The sequence below is a fragment of the Equus asinus genome, chromosome 17, assembly GCF_041296235.1.
Source record: "Equus asinus isolate D_3611 breed Donkey chromosome 17, EquAss-T2T_v2, whole genome shotgun sequence".
Classification (NCBI taxonomy): domain Eukaryota; kingdom Metazoa; phylum Chordata; class Mammalia; order Perissodactyla; family Equidae; genus Equus; species Equus asinus.
In genome coordinates, this window is record NC_091806.1 from 3,688,948 (window position 1) to 3,706,673 (window position 17,726).

The 17,726-nt window shown below is 47.2% G+C and overlaps 1 long non-coding RNA gene across 35 annotated transcripts in view; it reads left to right on the forward strand.

Moving 5' to 3' along the window:
• The window catches only part of LOC123277849 (uncharacterized), a 190,856-nt gene that overhangs the window by 11,634 nt on the left and 161,496 nt on the right, over window positions 1-17,726 (forward strand). For 32 of the 35 annotated variants that reach the window (XR_011495020.1, XR_011495030.1, XR_011495031.1 and 29 more), the window contains 4 exons: window positions 8,095-8,163; window positions 8,293-8,405; window positions 8,552-8,715; window positions 10,507-10,563. This is a non-coding gene — a long non-coding RNA (uncharacterized lncRNA). Of the gene's footprint in view, window positions 1-8,094; window positions 8,164-8,292; window positions 8,406-8,530; window positions 8,716-10,506; window positions 10,564-17,726 lie in introns of all 35 variants that reach the window. The other 3 variants (XR_011495014.1, XR_011495027.1, XR_011495040.1) reach the window with 3 other exon arrangements.

The following is a 17,726-nucleotide window of genomic DNA, read 5'->3' on the forward strand; positions in this document are numbered from 1 at the left end:
TGCTTTCCACTGCCCTCCACATACCTCAGACTTTAGGTCCTGTGCCTGTGTGCTGCCTGATTCACCAGGTGCCCCACGTGGGTGACCTTCCCCTCCTGCTAGTGGCTGACACGGAGGGTGTCATTTGGTCCCTGAGCACTGAGTGGGCCACTGGGCAGCAGAGGAGCAGAGAACCGTGGAGGTTCTACCAGATGAGTGAGCAGGATGCTCAGACACCTCCAGTTCTGTGTCCCACGATGGGGAGTGGAGGTGGGACTGGGATGGGGAGGGGTGCATCTGGGTGCTGTAGTGGCTTACTCCACTCTGCCTTGGACTCCCACAGCACCCACAGCCCCCTCCAGAGCTCTCCTGGACAGTTTTCTTCTCTAATTTGAGAAGCCCTCAGAACTCTGCCGTCCCGGAGGAATCAGAAGACGTTGGGATGGAGGGTCCTGCCAGCCGCTCGATCATAGGCCCTACACTCCCCTTACAGTGTGGAGAGGAGAGGCCCTCCCACTTGATCCAGTGCCCACTCACTTTTTCCATAGGCGGGTGGGCGCGTCGTCCACTCTACAAGAGAGGATGAATCTGTAACTAGAGGAGACAGGAGGGCATCACATTGACTGTACTGGACGGCAGCTGCCTGAGGAGTCTTATGTGACTGTCTGACTCCTGTCTAGCATGGAGCCCTGGAGGGCCGATCCAGCTGACCTTTCATAGGGCTCAGCTTCTCGAAAGGGCCGTTCAGGCAGGAGCTCATTGAGTCGCTACAATAGCCCGTGGTGGTTGTTCCCGTCTTCTCGCCAGTATTCAAGGGAGCAAACCGAGGCTCAGAGAGGTGCGCAGACCTCCCCAAGACTCCCAGCGTGCAGGTAGCTGGAGCCCCAGAGTCCTGGAGGAGAAGGGCACTCACCTGTTAAAGAACTCATCCAGCACTTGTTGTGTGGAGGCCACAGCTATGTACGTCAAGAGGAAGCTGCGGATAAAAGTGGTGTCGCCCAGCAGGAAAGCGGGCACAAGGTGATCCACGAGACTATTGAGCGCAGTGTCGTGAACCATCCACAGCCTGGGAAACGGACTCTTGACCACTGTGGATGCGTCGAGAGCCTGGGGTGGTACAGAGGAGAGGCGCAGCTTAGGAGGCAGCACTGTGGGCACCAGGAGGGTTGGGGCTGGCCGTCAGAGCAATGCCTCAAGCCCCCAGTGACTTCTGGCAAGGGGTGGGACAGGAGTTCCCAGAGTAGGAAAAACTTCTGGTCTTACAGGTAGAATCAGATGGGGGAATGAACGAACGTGTTAGTATCAGTATCAGTAGCAGATCAAGGTGTTACCGGAGAATTGACAGCACCTGTGTGTGTTAAGAGCGTCAGCCCTGGGGTTTCTGACTAAAGAGCCCATTGCAGAGAGGAGAAGACGGGGGCTTTCCCTGCGGGGGGATGCATTGGGACAGGAGGACAGGCAGGACGTTCAGTGCAGCACTGATGAAAAGACAACAGGAGGTCCCACAGCAGTGAAGGGCTGAATCAGTCTCGTCCACGGTCTGCCATCCAAAATGTTGTGCATCTCAGTGAGGCCCCGGCCCCTGATCTGGAGGGGCCATGGGCACATGTTCCTCAGGAGGGCAAAAGAGCAACACACATGTCCCAATGAGCCCCACATCCTTTTGGGGAAAAGCATCCTTATCCATCATGAGGCAGTGTGAGACGTGAAGAAAGTGTGGAAGGATTGTGAGGTCATCATGGACACTTGGGGATGGGGTGAAAGAGGAAAATGTATAGAAAAATGCAACGATCCCCTTGACCAAGCATGAGGTGAAATGGGAGAAAAGTCTCTTTGCTGGGATTCGTAGAGTTATGGTGACAGTGACTTTGAATGTGGCCAAGACAGGAGCTGGGCAGTGCGGGCAGGTTGGGGGCAGAGATGGGGAGACAGATTCCTTCTGGAGCAGGAGTGGTACCAGGGCCTTGTAGGACCTGAGGTTGTCTTTGGTGTCCTGGGGCCCTGGGTGCTGGGTGTGCTGAGCACGTGCACTCACCCAGGCCCAGCGCTGGCTTGTGTCGGCCGGGTGCCGCATCATCCCTTCCTGTAGAATCACGGAAAGGAAGGACGGATCTGTCTTGTCCTTTCCGACCTCCTCAGGAGCGATCTGTAAAGACAGTGCCCGGCAGTCAGGCAGGAAGCCTCAGAGCACTGGCTGAGTCACTTTGGGGGCTCTGACACTCGGTGACTCTCTCCACTCCCGACACACGGCCCCCACCATCTGCACAGATCTCCATCAAGGAGGTAATCAGGTGACAGCCTGAGGGCCTTGGCTTAACATTTGCCCAGGAAGCTGTCAAGATGTTGTTCTTGGTGGACGCTGAACTCCTCTCCACCCATGGATGCAATGAATTTACGGCTGCTCTTGGCACAATTACGGCTCATAAAGAACTGAAAGCTGGATGAAAGCACCCTCGCCAAACGGGATGGTGCTGACTGAGCTGGAAGAGGCAGAGTTCCTCTCTGGAGAGGAACAAAGCCATCTTCGAGCCGTGATGCTTCAGGGCCAGTTGGGAGCTCCCTTAAGGTGTGCAGCCTTTCCTGATGGATTGTGGGATCTGAGCTGGGTGGGGGAGCATTACTGCAATAAGCAGCTTCTACAACAGCCACATAGGGCATAGGCCCCACCTTCCAAAGCCTGAAAATATTGCGTGCTTCCATGCCTGGGGCCAGCCCCAAACAGCTGCAACCCTGAGAATTCTGACAACAGCCTTGCAGGCCTGAAGCCTGCAGCTAGCCCCTGCACCTGAGACTAGGAGCCAGCCACGATAGGCGCCAACTCACTCAGCAGAAAATCTGCAACAGGAATGAGCCAGTAGACCTGGCAGGCAACTGTGCTGGGGTGCCCCATGCCGATAAAGTGACTGAAAGGACCATCACAGCCACAGGCAGTTGAGTCCAACAACCAGTCGGCCCGGGGCACAGCCTTGCCTCCCTGGTCACCTGTGGCAACGGCAACCATGCCTCAACAGAGGGATCCTTGTGGCCCACACAGGCGATTCCCTTGGTATTATGCTAAGTGAAATAATTCAGAGGGAGAAAGTCCAATAGCCTTGTGACTACTCTCATAAATCAGGGATGACGGCAGCAAAGAATCACAGGAGATAGGCATTGGATTGGGGGTTCCAGAGGGGAAGTGGGGAGGGAAGAGGGTGAAAAGGGGTGATTAGGCAAATGTGTGTGGTGATGGATTGTCATTAGTCGTTATGTGGTGAACACGATGTCATCTACACAGAAATCGCAATATAATGCTGAAAGCCTGAAACTACGTAATGCTATAAACGAAGGTTACTCCCATCAGAAAAAGAATTGAAGGAAACTTGGCCCAGTTAAGAGGCAACTTGGGAATCCCCTTTCTATGGTGCCAGCCCTGTCCTGGGATGTGAAGATGGCGGCAGCACCAGGTGATCAGCTGTACACCCAGCAGTTCCCGCCAAGTCAGGATCCCCCCCACGGAAGGGAGAGGGTGGGGGCCGTTCAGTGGGGGCTCACAGAAGTGGCCTGAGCTGGATAGCCCGATGTAGGCCCCCTCGTGTTACCTTTGATGACCTCCTGGCAAACGGCCATAGGTGTGGAGTATGAGAGGTGAGCCACCCTTTAAAACGAGTAAAAAGGTTTTGGCTCCGGGTCGTCTGGGGACCATAGACGCTGTGAGGCAGGATACAGCAGGAAAACATCTTTCCGTAGCAGCTGTGTCCAGCCAAGTGAGCTGAGTGTGAGGATCTGGGTGCCTCTTTACAGGAGGCCCCTGCACTGTGGGCATTGTTGTGAAAGAGGTTACATCATTGCCTGGAAACCACGGTGATCTGAGCCCCCTCCTCGGATACCACCCATGCAAGCAGTCCTCTGGGCGGGGCACTGCTCGCCCCCTTTTCCATGCAGTATCATATGTGTCCCCAGGATCCCCAAACCACCTGTCTCCACAGGCCTCCGAGAAGGTCTGGGTGCAGCCAGGGTCCCAGCTTTGAGACAGACGCAGACACAAGTGCTCCTTCTTCCCTGTTCCTCATCCTGGAGAAGCCATGGTGCCTCGCGGGGCCTTTCTGCCTCCAGTCTGCGTGGGGGGGATTATCCTAGCCCATAGTTCTTGGAGATGCCGTCAGGCCCGAGTGGGAAAATACCTGTGAAATTGGAGGAGCGGTGTCCCATGTAGGGAACGCCTCTAACGCCTTTTTTCTTCCTCTCCTCACCTCCCCTGTGTCTGCCTCTCTTCTGAGCCCACCCCATAGTCCGCCCTTCCATCTAAGGTCTCTGTGTGTACGTGTGTGTCATGGCTCACGTCCTGGATTCCCAGGAGGAAACAGCTTCCGCAGAGGAAGGGATGGGCAAGAGCTTCCCGAGAACTGACGGTTTCTGTTGTCCACCGCAAAGCCTATTGGAAGGGTTCGAGTCTTGCCCTAGAATATCAGAATACTTCCTTCTGCTTGGACTCTTGTCTGTCATGTGCCATGGGCCAGTGCTTACCTGTTTATGGGCCTCAGTTTCCCAATTCTCCAGTGTGGGATTGAGTTCAGAAGTGCATAAGCATGAGCTCAGCAAAGGTGGCCCCTGCTCCCTCCACCCTAGGCGTGACATGGATGGGGAACACTCAAGTGTTCGCCTGCCCTGGGCTCATCCTCAGGCAGAAACTTGCCAAATGCACGACCAGGCTGCCGACTTCTCAGTCTCAGCCCCCTGCCCTCCCCATTTTTGACTGCAGTTAGAGCAGCACCACCTTTTCAGAGCCCCCTGAGGAAGCCTGGGAGCAGCCAGGGCCCCATCCTTGAGGCTACAGAGCTGGGTTCACACCTGGCTCCACCTTGAGCTGGACTGTGATTCTGTCCAGGGCATTGAGCCTGTGAGGTCTTCTCCTTCTCCCTCAATGGCCTCCTGTGATCCCCTCTGCTCGGTCTACACATGCTGCTGGAATCCACTCCCCTTGAGTGTGGCCTGAAGTTCGTGATTCCCTTCTACTCCGTGGAACAGGGCAGAGTGATGCGAAGCCAGTTCGGAGACTGGGTCCCAAACAGTTCAGGGCTCTCCTCCTGCTCACTCTCAGCTGTTCTCTCTCTCTCTCTGATCCCTCACTCTGGGGAACAGGCCTGTGTGTTCTGGGTTGTGCTCTAGAGAGGCTGCTGAGGCCTGGCCCTGAAGGAGACCCACCGACAGAGGGGCACTCAGGCCTCCAGTCGCAAGGGGTCCCTGCAGGACCCAGAGTGCACTCAGAGGGGGAGGGAAGCAGATCCTGCCTCAGTTCAGAGCACAGCCTGACTCCCTGAGAGCATCTGGCAGAGGCTCCCAGCTGAGCGCTGCTGGATTCCTGGTCCAGTGCTACTGTGACATAATCAACGTTCGTTGGTTAAGCCCGTAAAGATGGGGAAAGGTCACACAGCAATAACGATAGCTGCCTAATGCTGTTGCCCTGCCCCTGGCCCTGGTCTTGCCCTCCGCTCTCCTCCCTCCCTGACTCTGCTGCCAAGCTCCTTCTAGCGACTCTGCCCTCCTCTCTAACCTCCTCTCTGGCCAACCTCACTTGTGCCTCCAAGAGTGTGCACTGCTGGGCGTTCCTACAGGCGACGGAGCCCTGGATTGAGACAGGGCTGGCTCCTTGTCATGCTGCTGCAAATATGAATGTCACCTCGTGGCAGCCCTTCCAGGCCCCTCTCCGTCTGGACCCGGCGCTCCACAGCAGCATGGGCTTGTTTTCCTGGTGGCGTCTGCTCCTTTCATTCCTGTGGTTTTCATTTCGTGGCTTTGTCCAGCTACCCTTCCAGATCTTTATCTGGGGGGCACGAGCTTGTCGGGTCTTTTCAGCACTAGCACTATTGCGTGCTCGGGGCACAGGTGTGGAATGAAGATCCATCCCACCACTGACCGGCTCTGTCCTTAGAGCCAAATAGACTTCCATCATTTGGAATGTGCTAGGTGGATCATGACTAAAGTTAGCCCTGTGACTGAGACTTTTGGTGGCATGTGATGAGTTATCGAAACACAGCCCAAATTACAGGAGCATAGCACTATCTATTTTCCCAGATACCAGTGCAGGGTGGGTGTTCAGAATGGAGGGACCACAATCTTTCAAATGGCCCTCAGGAACCCATCGTTCTTCCATCGTGTGCCTTCTCCCTCCCTCGGACATGATCCTCGTCTGCATCCATCAGCATAATTGGAAAGAACAGAAGGAAAGTCACCCAGGAGGATGTTGTCAGCCGGGTCCGGAACGGCACTTGCCAGTTCCTTTTCTCTTCCTTCAGCAAAGAAGTGGTCATCGGCCACCACGGAGGCTGGACCACGGCATCCAACAGCATGCCCCAAGAAGTGGAGGGTGGATTTTGATGGACAGTTGAAGTTCTCTGCAACAATGAGTCTCTTGTTTAGATTTATTTTGTGCCTTGTATCTCTGTTGAGGTTTTCCCATATGTCGGCACTGTGCCAAGAGTTGGAGGCAGAAGTGACGGAGCGGCATCTTTCCCTGGGAGAAGCTCCCAGTGTAGAGACGGAAACGAGTTCTGGTGTCAATGCCTGCCACTCGACGTGGAAAGGAGAAAGTGAAAGTGCTCTGGAAGCTCCGTGAAGCATTCTAGATTTGGAAGCTGTCTAGAGCTGCTATCAATTGAACTCCACTTCCAGACACCATCCAGAGATGTTTGATAGAGGAAGATGATGACAGGGACAATGGAAACAGCTAGTTATGTACGATACGTGATAAGGAACACTAGGCAGCCATTGAAATCATCCCCTCAAACATTGGAAAGGGCAGGGAGAATTATTCATGTTCAGTGCAAAGTGACTGCCCAGTTAGGGTGATCCTGTCTTTCGAATAACTCTGTAAATTTGGATTCAAGTATAAATATGTTGAGTATACAAATATGAGGAGAGTGGAGGGCAGGACCAGGGCCAGGGCAGGGCAACAGTGTTAGGCAGCTTTCTGCTTTATAAAATGTTCTGTTGTTCGTGTCATGAAAGGATTCCCTCCATACACTTTGTGTACTGTATGAGCCGTGGAAACGCGGCTCACCGTTTTCTCCTCCGCCACTCCCTGACAAGCACCGTCGTAGTCTCTGCCTCTGTGAGTTTGATTGTTTTAGATAGCCCTCAGGAGTGGAACCATGCATTCTTTGTCCCTCTGTCACTGTCTTCTTCCATTAACATAATGTCATCTGGATTCATCCACGTCGTGTCCTATGGCAGAATTTCCTTCTTTACAAAGGCAAAATAATATTGCCCTGTGTCGGTGTTGCAATCCAATGTACACATCCGGATAGATGCGGAGAGGGCTGATGGCCACTCTGAGTTTATTATAACCAGTGTTTCAATGTATGCATAGCTTACATCTGTTAAACATACACAGGTGTTCTGAACAATGTAATTAGCGAATGCCAAGAATTCTTAGTGATTTCTCAAGGAGCCCTCCCTCGGCGTCTGTTTTGATATTATCATGTTATTGCTGTGCTTGTATATTTTTATCTCGGAGCATGCAAGGCCTCCCAGGCAACGGCCCCTCCTGCTCCTGATATCGTGTCTCCATCTGTGCCCCCGGGCGACCGGTGCCTGGCTTGGGTTGCCTCCCCCTGGAGGTCTTACCCGTCATTGGCTAACTGGCCTTCTCACCTCCGGGTCACAGTTTGTTGGCAAGCCTTTTCCGGTGAGTATTAACCCTTCCTAGGTCAGGGGCGGCTACACCTTGTAAGTGTATGCCCCAGTTTCTGTACCCCTTCATCCGTGGACAGACACTTAGGTCGTTTCTACAGCTTGGCTCTTGTGAATGACACTGCCAAGAACATGGGAGTGCCTGTGTCCCTTCAGGTTCCTGTTTGGAATTTGGAGGATATATACCTAAGAATGGAATTAGTGGAGTGTATGTGATTTCCAGGTTGAATCCTTTTGGGGAATCTCCATAGAGTTTCCTATAGCAGCTGCACAATGTTACCTTTAGCACGACAGGATACACCAGGGTTCCAATGTCTTCACATGCTCGCCAACACTATCTTTTGCGTGAGTGTGTGATGAGAGCCGTGGTAACAGGTGTGACGTGACATCTCGTTTTGATTTGCACTTGTTTATGGTGGGTGATGGATGTTCAACATCTTTTCCTAGACTTTGGCCACTGACCTGTCTTCTTTGGAGAATCCTCTGTTCAAGTTGCTTTGCCCATTTTTCAGTGAGGTAAATTTATTTCTTCGGGTTTTGGGTTGTATGAGTTTCTCACATATTCTAGATGTTCACCCCTCAGCAGAAATGTGACTTGCAAATATCTTCTGTCATTCTGTAAGTGGCCTTTTTCTCCTTTCTAAGAAATTGTTCCAGCTCAATTGAGATTTAATGGACACATAACATTGTCTAAGCTTGTGGAGCACAATGTGATACTTTAGGATACATCAATACTGGGACTCATTTCTGTAATAAAGGTAGGTAACACTTCCATTACCTCAGAGGGTAAAAACTGTGTGTGTGTGTGTGTGTGTGTAGTGAAACCGCTGTGGCACTGCCCCAGCCCATGGCAGCCCTTCTGCATGGTCCCCCTTCTCTCCAGCCTTGCTTGTTCCCTGTCCAGGGGAGCTCCTCTCCCTCCCTCCAGGCAAGGCCCTGTTTCTGTGACGACCTATGGTCTCTGACTGGGGGGCTCCATCCTGTGTCAGAGAAGAGAGAGATTGCCGCCCATGACCTGCCCCACAGCCTCCGAGGAAGTGGACCCCGCATAAGCTGACTTTGAAGGAGGTGAGGGCTGCCCCCTTCCCTTCCTTTGGACTGTTTAGCAGGAAGCAGAGTCCCCTCCCTTGCACATACTGAATGTCAGGGGCCCCAAGGTGGGCGGTGGCGGCGGGGGGACAGGGCGTTGCTGGTGGTGGAGGCTGAGGGGTGTTTCTCGGGCTCTGCCCAGGGCTAAAGGCCCTGACCGAGGCTCTCCCCAGCCCGCAGCTCCAGCAGCCCCTGCTCTGCTTCCTAAAGGTCTCCTTTGCTCACACAAGGTCTAGTGTTGTTGGTGATGCAACTAAAGCTTTATCTGGATGGACATGTTCAAGGGCACGTCGATGTGTCCCTCACCTGCCCATAGAGGTCTCTTCCTGAGAAAGGGACCAAGACGGGGGGAGATTGGTGCAGAAAGGAGTGGCCTGGCCTGCAGTCTCCTTTGGCTGGGAAGCAGGGCCTGGCTGCCCTACCTAGAAGCTGAATCGTGGAGGATGTGTGCTGGGCTGGCTGAGGGGCCCTGGGCCGGGGGTGTGTTCGTGGGAAGCGGCTTGGCAGAAGAATGTTCCAGGACTCGGGGCAGAAGATGCTGTAGGGGGGTGATACCTGAGGGAGGGTGTTGGGCCGGCCCTTCTCGGCTCCATGGGCCACTCCCAGAGACCCTGATGGCCTGACTCCTGTCTTGTCAGCCTCCTCCTTCAGGTGCCACCTCCAATGTCTCTGGAGTCCCTGCTTTCCCAAACAAGCCACAAACGTGGGAGCTGGTCCCATGGCCGTGGGTTTAAGTTCCTGCCGTCCGCTCTGTGGCCCAGGGTTTGGATTCTGGGCATGGACGTTGCACCGCTCATTACGCCATGTTGACTCCGTGTCCCACATGCCCCAACTAGAAGGACTCACAATTACAAACTATACAGCTATGTCTTGGGGGGATTTGGGGAGAATTAACAAAGACTCAAACTCGATGAAGCAGGCGTAGATCTCAGAAATAGCAGCCAAACCCTGAAATGAGTATATCCATTGTGTGGCAGCATGTCTGCTTTTAGGTCTCTGTTCTACAAAAACAGAGACGCGCGGACGCACATGGACCTTTCAGTATGGTTATGGAGTGAACATATGGAGATGGTGCAGTCCTTCAAAGCCGTGGCTGCTTGGTAGAAGGCGATGTGTGGCCACTGAGAACGCACAAGGGGACAGGACTGAGTGTCCCTGTTCCCCTGTGGGACATCAGGTCCTAGGATAGGAAAGCCCTGGGCTCCTGCCCACCAAACCCACTCACACTGCTTAACACACACCTATATACATGCTCCCACATGGGTCCTCAAAGATCATTGCCCTGTAGAGCAAAGATTGAAAAGATGGATGGCACTTGTTGTGGGCAATTATGTCCCAGTCAGGGGAGTGGACCCTCTTTCCTTACTCACCTTAAAACATTATTTTACAAAATGAAAAAGAAATCATCAATCCAAATCCTGAGAAACGTAGGTAAGGTATTTTATTCCTTAAGATAGTTGTAACCAATCAAAGCGTGTAATATGCAGTAAACATGTTCTGTAATTTGCACATTGCATAAACTCAACCGTGGCCCATCCAGGAAGGAAAACGATGTGAAAGGTGTCTCCCGGTCCCACACATTCCCCTCTTGGTTTCCAGCTCTCGTTTCCCACTTTAAATGTGGTGCCCATCCCTAGATAAAGAGAATATTCAATATGGGGGCTTCATTTTTCATACATAAGCTTTGATGGAGCAGGGATTTTTCTCCCTAATAAAAACTGTATTTTTAATTTAAAATGTGATTAATCATACTCCTCTGATATTACGTAGCCAGACACAAAAGGCCACGTCTTGGATGCGTCCGCTCAGCTGAACAGCCCAGCAGAGGTAAGTCCATAGAGTCAGAAAGCTCAGCGGGCCCCAGGGACGGGGTGGGAGGGAGGAGGACTGAGAGGAGAACAGGGAGAGGCCTCCGCTTACACAACAGTGTTCTTGAATGAGGTCAGGATGACGGTCGGGCAACACTGTGAGCGTCCTCCTGGTCAGGGAAATGGACGTTTGTTTTTTTTATTAAGGTTAGGATAGTTCACAACCTTGTGAAATTTCAGTTGTACATTATTTTTTTTTTTTTTTTTTTTTTTTTTTTTATTAATGTTATGATGGATTACAGGCTTGTGAAATTTCAGTTGTACATTTTTGTTAGTCATGTTGTGGGTACACCACTACCCCCTCCGTGCCCTCCCCCCACCCCCCCTTTTCCCTGGTAACCACCGATCAGATCTCCTTCTCAATATACTAATTTCCACCTATGAGTGGAGTCATATAGAGTTCGTCTTTCTCTGACTGACTTATTTCGCTTAACATAATGCCCTCGAGGTCCATCCACATTGTTGTGAATGGGCCAATTTCGTCTTTTTTTATGGCTGAGTAGTATTCCATTGTGTATATATACCACATCTTCTTTATCCAATCATCAGTTTCTGGGCATGTAGGCTGGTTCCACGTCTTGGCTATTGTAAATAATGCTGCGATGAACATAGGGGTGCAACGGACTCTTGAGATATCTGATATCAGGTTCTTAGGATAGATACCCAGTAATGGGATGGCTGGGTCATAGGGTATTTCTATTTTTAACTTTTTGAGAAATCTCCATACTGTTTTCCATAGTGGCTGTACCAGTTTGCATTCCCACCAACAGTGTATGAGGGTTCCTCTTTCTCCACAACCTCTCCAACATTTGTCGTTCTTGGTTTTGGATGTTTTTGCCAATCTAACGGGGGTAAGGTGATATCTTAGTGTAGTTTTGATTTGCATTTCCCTGATGATTAGCGATGATGAACATCTTTTCATGTGTCTATTGGCCATATTCATATCTTCTTTTGAGAAATGTCTGTTCATGTCCTCTGCCCATTTTTTGATCGGGTTGTTTGTTTTTTTGTTGTTAAGCAGTGTGAGTTCTTTGTATATTATGGAGATTAACCCTTTGTCGGATAAGTGGCTTGTAAATATTTTTTCCCAATTAGTGAGCTGTTTTTTTGTTTCAATTCTGTTTTCCCTTGCCTTGAAGAAGCTCTTTAGTCTGATGAAGTCCCATTTGTTTATTCTTTCTATTGTTTCCCTCAACTGAGGAGTTACAGTGTCCGAAAAGATTCTTTTGAAACTGATGTCAAAGAGTGTACTACCTATATTCTCTTCCAAAAGACTTATTGTCTCAGGCCTAATCTTTAGGTCTTTGATCCATTTTGAGTTTATTTTGGTGTGTGGTGAAAAAGAATGGTCGATTTTCAATCTTTTGCATGTGGCTGTCCAGTTTTCCCAGCACCATTTGTTGAAGAGACTTTCTTTTCTCCATTGTAGGCCCTCTGCTCCTTTGTCGAAGATTAGCTGTCCATAGATGTGTGGTTTTATCTCTGGGCTTTCAATTCTGTTCCATTGATCTGTGCACCTGTTTTTGTACCAGTACCATGCTGTTTTGATCACTGTAGCTTTGTAGTATGTTTTGAAATCAGGGATTGTGATTCCGCCGGCTTTGTTTTTCTTGCTCAAGATTGCTTTAGCAATTCGTGGTCTTTTGTTCCCCCATATGAATTTTAGGATTGTTTGTTGAATTTCTGTGAAGAATGTTCTTGGGATTCTGATTGGGATAGCATTGAATCTGTATATTGCTTTGGGTAGTATGGACATTTTAACTATGTTTATTCTTCCAATCCATGTGCAAGGAATGTCTTTCCATCTCTTTATGTCATCGTCAATTTCTTTCAAGAAAGTCTTGTAGTTTTCATTGTATAGATCCTTCACTTCCTTGGTTAAGTTTATCCCAAGGTATTTTATTCTTTTCGTTGCGATTGTGAATGGGATAGAGTTCTTGAGTTCTTTTTCTGTTAGTTTATTGTTAGTGTATAGAAATGCTACTGATTTATGCACGTTAATTTTATACCCTGCTACTTTGCTGTAGTTGTTGATTATTTCTAATAGTTTTTCTGTGGATTCTTTGGGGTTTTCTATGTATAAGATCATGTCGTCTGCAAACAACGCGAGTTTTACTTCTTCGTTACCTATTTGGATTCCTTTTATTTTTTTTTCCTGCCGAATTGCTCTGGCCAGCACCTCCAGTACTATGTTGAATAGGAGTGGTGAAAGTGGGCACCCTTGTCTTGTTCCTGTCCTCAGAGGGATGGCTTTCAGCTTTTGTCCATTGAGTATGATGTTGGCTGTGGGTCTATCATATATGGCCTTTATTATGTTGAGGTACTTTCCTTCTATACCCATTTTACTGAGGGTTTTTATCATAAATGGGTGTTGGATCTTGTCGAATGCTTTCTCTGCGTCTATTGAGATGATCATGTGGTTTTTGTTTTTCATTTTGTTGATGTAGTGTATCACGTTGATTGACTTGCGGATGTTGAACCATCCCTGTGTCCCTGGTATAAATCCCACTTGATCATGGTGTATAATCTTTTTGATGTATTGCTGTAATCGGTTTGCCAAAATTTTGTTGAGGATTTTTGCATCTATGTTCATCAGTGATATCGGCCTGTAGTTCTCCTTCTTTGTGTTGTCCTTGTCAGGTTTGGGGATCAGAGTGATGTTGGCTTCATAGAATGTGTTAGGGAGTTCTCCATCTTTCTCAATTTTCTGGAACAGTTTGAGGAGAATAGGTATTAAGTCTTCTTTGAATGTTTGGTAGAATTCTCCAGAGAAGCCGTCTGGTCCTGGACTCTTGTTTTTGGGAAGGTTTTTGATTACCGTTTCTATTTCCTTTCTTGTGATTGGTCTATTCAGATTCTCCATTTCTTCCTGATTCAGTTTGGGGAGATTGTAGGAGTCTAGGAATTTGTCCATTTCTTCCAGGTTGTTCAATTTGTTGGCATATAGTTTTTCATAGTATTCTCTTATGATCTCTTGTATTTCATTGGTATCTGTTGTGATTTCTCCTCTCTCATTCCTGATTTTATTAATTTGCGCTTTCTCTCTTCTTTTCTTGGTGAGTCTGGCTAGGGGTTTGTCAATTTTGTTAATTCTTTCGAAGAACCAACTCTTTGTTTCATTGATCCTTTCTATTGTCTTTTTTGTTTCAATATCGTTTATTTCTGCTCTTATTTTTATTATTTCCCTCCTTCTACTGACTCTGGGCTTTGTTTGTTCTTCTTTTTCTAGTTCTGTTAGGTGTCGTTTGAGGTTGCTTACGTGAGCTTTTTCTTGTTTAGTGAGGTGAGCCTGTATTGCGATGAATTTCCCTCTTAGGACTGCTTTTGCTGCATCCCAAATGATTTGGTATGTCGTGTTCTCATTTTCATTTGTCTCCAGATAATATTTGATTTCTTCTTTAATTTCTTCAATGATCCATTGTTTGTTGAGAAGCGTGTTGTTTAGTCTCCACATTTTTGCACCTTTCTCTGCTTTTTTCTTGTAGTTGATTTCTAGTTTAATAGCGTTATGATCAGAAAAGATGCTTGATATTATTTCAACTCTCTTGTATTTATTGATGTTTGCTTTGGTTCCCAAAATATGGTCAATCCTTGAGAATGTTCCATGTGCACTTGAGAAGAATGTGTAACCTGCTGTTTTTGGATGAAGTGTTCTATATATATCTATTAAGTCCATCTGGTCTAATTTTTCATTTAATTCTATTATTTCCTTGTTGATTTTCTGTCTGGATGTTCTGTCCATTGGTGTTAATGGTGTGTTGAGGTCCCCTACTATTATTGTATTGTTGTTGATGTCTTCTTTTAGTTCTATTAAGAGTTGCTTTACAAATTTTGGTGCTCCTGTGTTGGGTGCATATATATTTATAAGTGTTATGTCTTCTTGGTAGAGAGTCCCTTTTATCATTATATACTGTCCCTCTTTATCTTTCTTTATCTGTTTTGCTTTGAAATCTACCTTGTCTGATATTAGTATAGCGACACCTGCTTTCTTTTGTTCATTATTAGCTTGGAGTATTGTTCTCCATCCCTTCACTCTGAGTCTGTGTTTGTCTTTGGGGCTGAGGTGTGTTTCCTGGAGGCAGCATATTGTTGGATCTTGTTCTTTGATCCATCCTGCCACTCTGTGTCTTTTGATTGGGGAGTTCAATCCATTTACATTTAGAGTGATTATTGAGACGTGGGGGTCTACCACTCCCATTTTGTGTCTTGTTTTCCGGTTTTCTTCAGTTTCCTTTGTTTCTCGTCCCATGGTTTAATCTGTTCTGATGTAGAGCTACTACTCTCTGTTGTTGTCCTTCTACTTATCTCCTCTGCTCTTGGTTTTGTAGCCCCTTTCCTTTTTTGGATTTTTCAGGAAAGAGGGTTTTCCTGAGGATTTCCTGAAGAGGAGGTTTTGTGGCAATGAACTCCCTTAATTTTTGTTTGTCTGGGAAAGTTTTTATTTCTCCATCGTATTTGAAGGATATTTTCGCTGGGTAGAGAATTCTCGGCTGTAGATTTTTGTCCTTCAGATTTTTGAATATATCATTCCACTCTCTTCTAGCCTGTAAAGTTTCTGCTGAGAAATCTGCTGATAGCCTGATGGGGGTTCCTTTGTAGGTTAGTTTCTTTTGCCTGGCTGTCCTTAATATTTTCTCCTTGTCGTTGACTCTTGCTAGCTTCACTACTATATGCCGTGGAGTTGGTCTTCTTGCATTGATAAAGTTTGGAGATCTATTGGCTTCTGTCACCTGAAGATCCATCTCCCTCACCAGATTTGGGAAGTTCTCAGCCATTATTTCTTTGAATAGGTTTTCTGCCCCTTTCTCCTTCTCTTCTCCCTCTGGTATACCTATAATCCTTACGTTGCATCTCCTAATTGTGTCTGATAATTCTCGGAGAGTTTCTTCATTTCTTTTAAGTCTTGCTTCTCTCTCCTCCTCTGCCTGCAACAATTCTATATTGCCATCTTCCAAATTGCTAATTCTTTCCTCCATATTATCGGCCCTACTGTTCAGAGCATCTAGATTTTTCTTAATCTCCTCTATTGTGTTCTTCATTTCCAATATTTCTGTTTGGTTCTTCTTTATCGTATCAAACTCTTTTGTGACATAGCTCCTGAACTCGTTGAGTTGTCGGTCAGAATTCTCTCTTAACTCATTGAGAATCTTAATGATGGCTGTTTTGAAGTCATCGTCATTTAGGTTATACATCTCATTTTCTTTGGGATTGTTTTCTGTGTATTTGTTGCTTTCTTTCTGTTCTGGAGATTTGATGTATTTTTTCATATTGCTTGATGTTGTTGATTTGTGCCTCCGCATGGAGATAGAGTTTAGTTGCTCCTTTCACTTGTTTCAGCTGCTGCGGTGGGAGGAGCAGCTGTTTATATTTCACCAACCAGGAACCCTGTCCGTAGTTGCTAATGTACATTATTTTTAGTCACGTTGTAGGTACACCACTTCACCCTTTGTGCCCTCCCCCCACCCCCCCTTTCCCCTGGTAACCACCGATCAGTTCTCCTTGTCTATATGTTAACTTCCACCTATGAGTAAGGTCATACAGAGCTCATCTTTCTCTGTCTGGCTTATTTCACTTAACATAATACCCTCAAGGCCCATCCATGTTGTTGTGAATGGGACGATTTTGTCCTTTTTATGGCTGAGTAGTATTCCATTGCATATACATACCGTATTGTCTTTATCCAATCGTCAGTTGCTGGGCACTTAGGTTGGTTCCATGACTTGGCTATTGCAAATAATGCTGTGATGAACATAGGGGTGCATGGGACTTTTGGGATTGCTGATTTCAGGTTCTTTGGATAGATACCCAGTAGTGGGATGGCTGGGTCATAAGGTATTTCTATTTTTAAGTTTTTGGGAAATCTCCATACTGTTTTCCGTAGTGGCTGCACCAGTTTGCATTCCCACCAACAGTGTATGAGGGTTGCTTTTTCTCCACAACCTCTCCACCATTTGTCACTCTTGGTTTTGGATAGTTTTGCCATTCCAACTGGTGTAAGGTGATATCTTAGTGTAGTTTTGATTTGCATTTCCCTGATGATTAGTGATGATGAGGATCTTTTCATGTGTCTATTGGCCATCCGTATATCTTCTTTGGAGAAATGTCTGTTCATGTCCCCTGCCCATTTTTTGATGGGGTTGTTTGATTTTTTGTTGTTGAGCTGTGTGAGTTCTTTATATATTATGGAGATTAACCCTTTGTCGGATAAGTAACTTGTAAATATTTTTTCCTAATTAGTGGGCTGTTTTTTTGTTTCAGTCCTGTTTTCCCTTGCCTTGAAGAAGCTCTTTAGTCTGATGAAGTCCCATTGTTTATTCTTTCTATTGTTTCCCTCGTCTGAGGAGTTATGGTGTCCGAAAAGATTCTTTTGAAACTGATGTCAAAGAGTGTACTGCCTATATTCTCTTCTAGCAGTCTTATTGTTTCAGGCCTAAACTTTAGGTCTTTGACCCATTTTGAGTTTATTTTGGTGAATGGTGAAAAAGAATGGTCAATTTTCATTCTTTTACATGTGGCTTTCCAGTTTTCCCAGCACCGTTTGTTGAAGAGACTTTCTTTTCTCCGTTGTAGGCCCTCAGCAACTTTGTCGAAGATTAGCTGTCCATAGATGTGTGGTTTCATTTCTGGGCTTTCAATTCTGTTCCATTGTTCTGTGCACCTGTTTTTGTAGCAGTACCATGCTGTTTTGATTACTGTAGCTTTGTGGTATGCTTTAAAGTCAGGGATTGTGATGCCTCTGGCTTTGATCTTCTTACTCAGGATTGCTTTAGCAATTTGGGGTCTTTTGTTGCCCCATATGAATTTTAGGATTCTTTGTTCAATTTCTGTAAAGAATGTCATTGGGATTCTGATTGGGATAGCGTTGAATCTGTAGATTGCTTTAGGTAATATGGACATTCTAACTATTTATTCTTCCAATCCATGTGCATGGAATGTCTTTGCATCTCTTGATGTCATCATCAATTTCGTTCAAGAAAGTCTTGTAGTTTTCGTTGTATAGATCTTTCATTTCCTTGGTTAAATTTATGCCAAGGTATTTTATTCTTTTTGTTGCGATTGTGAATGGGATTGAGTTCTTGAGTTCTTTTTCTGTTAGTTCATTGTTAGCATATAGAAATGCTA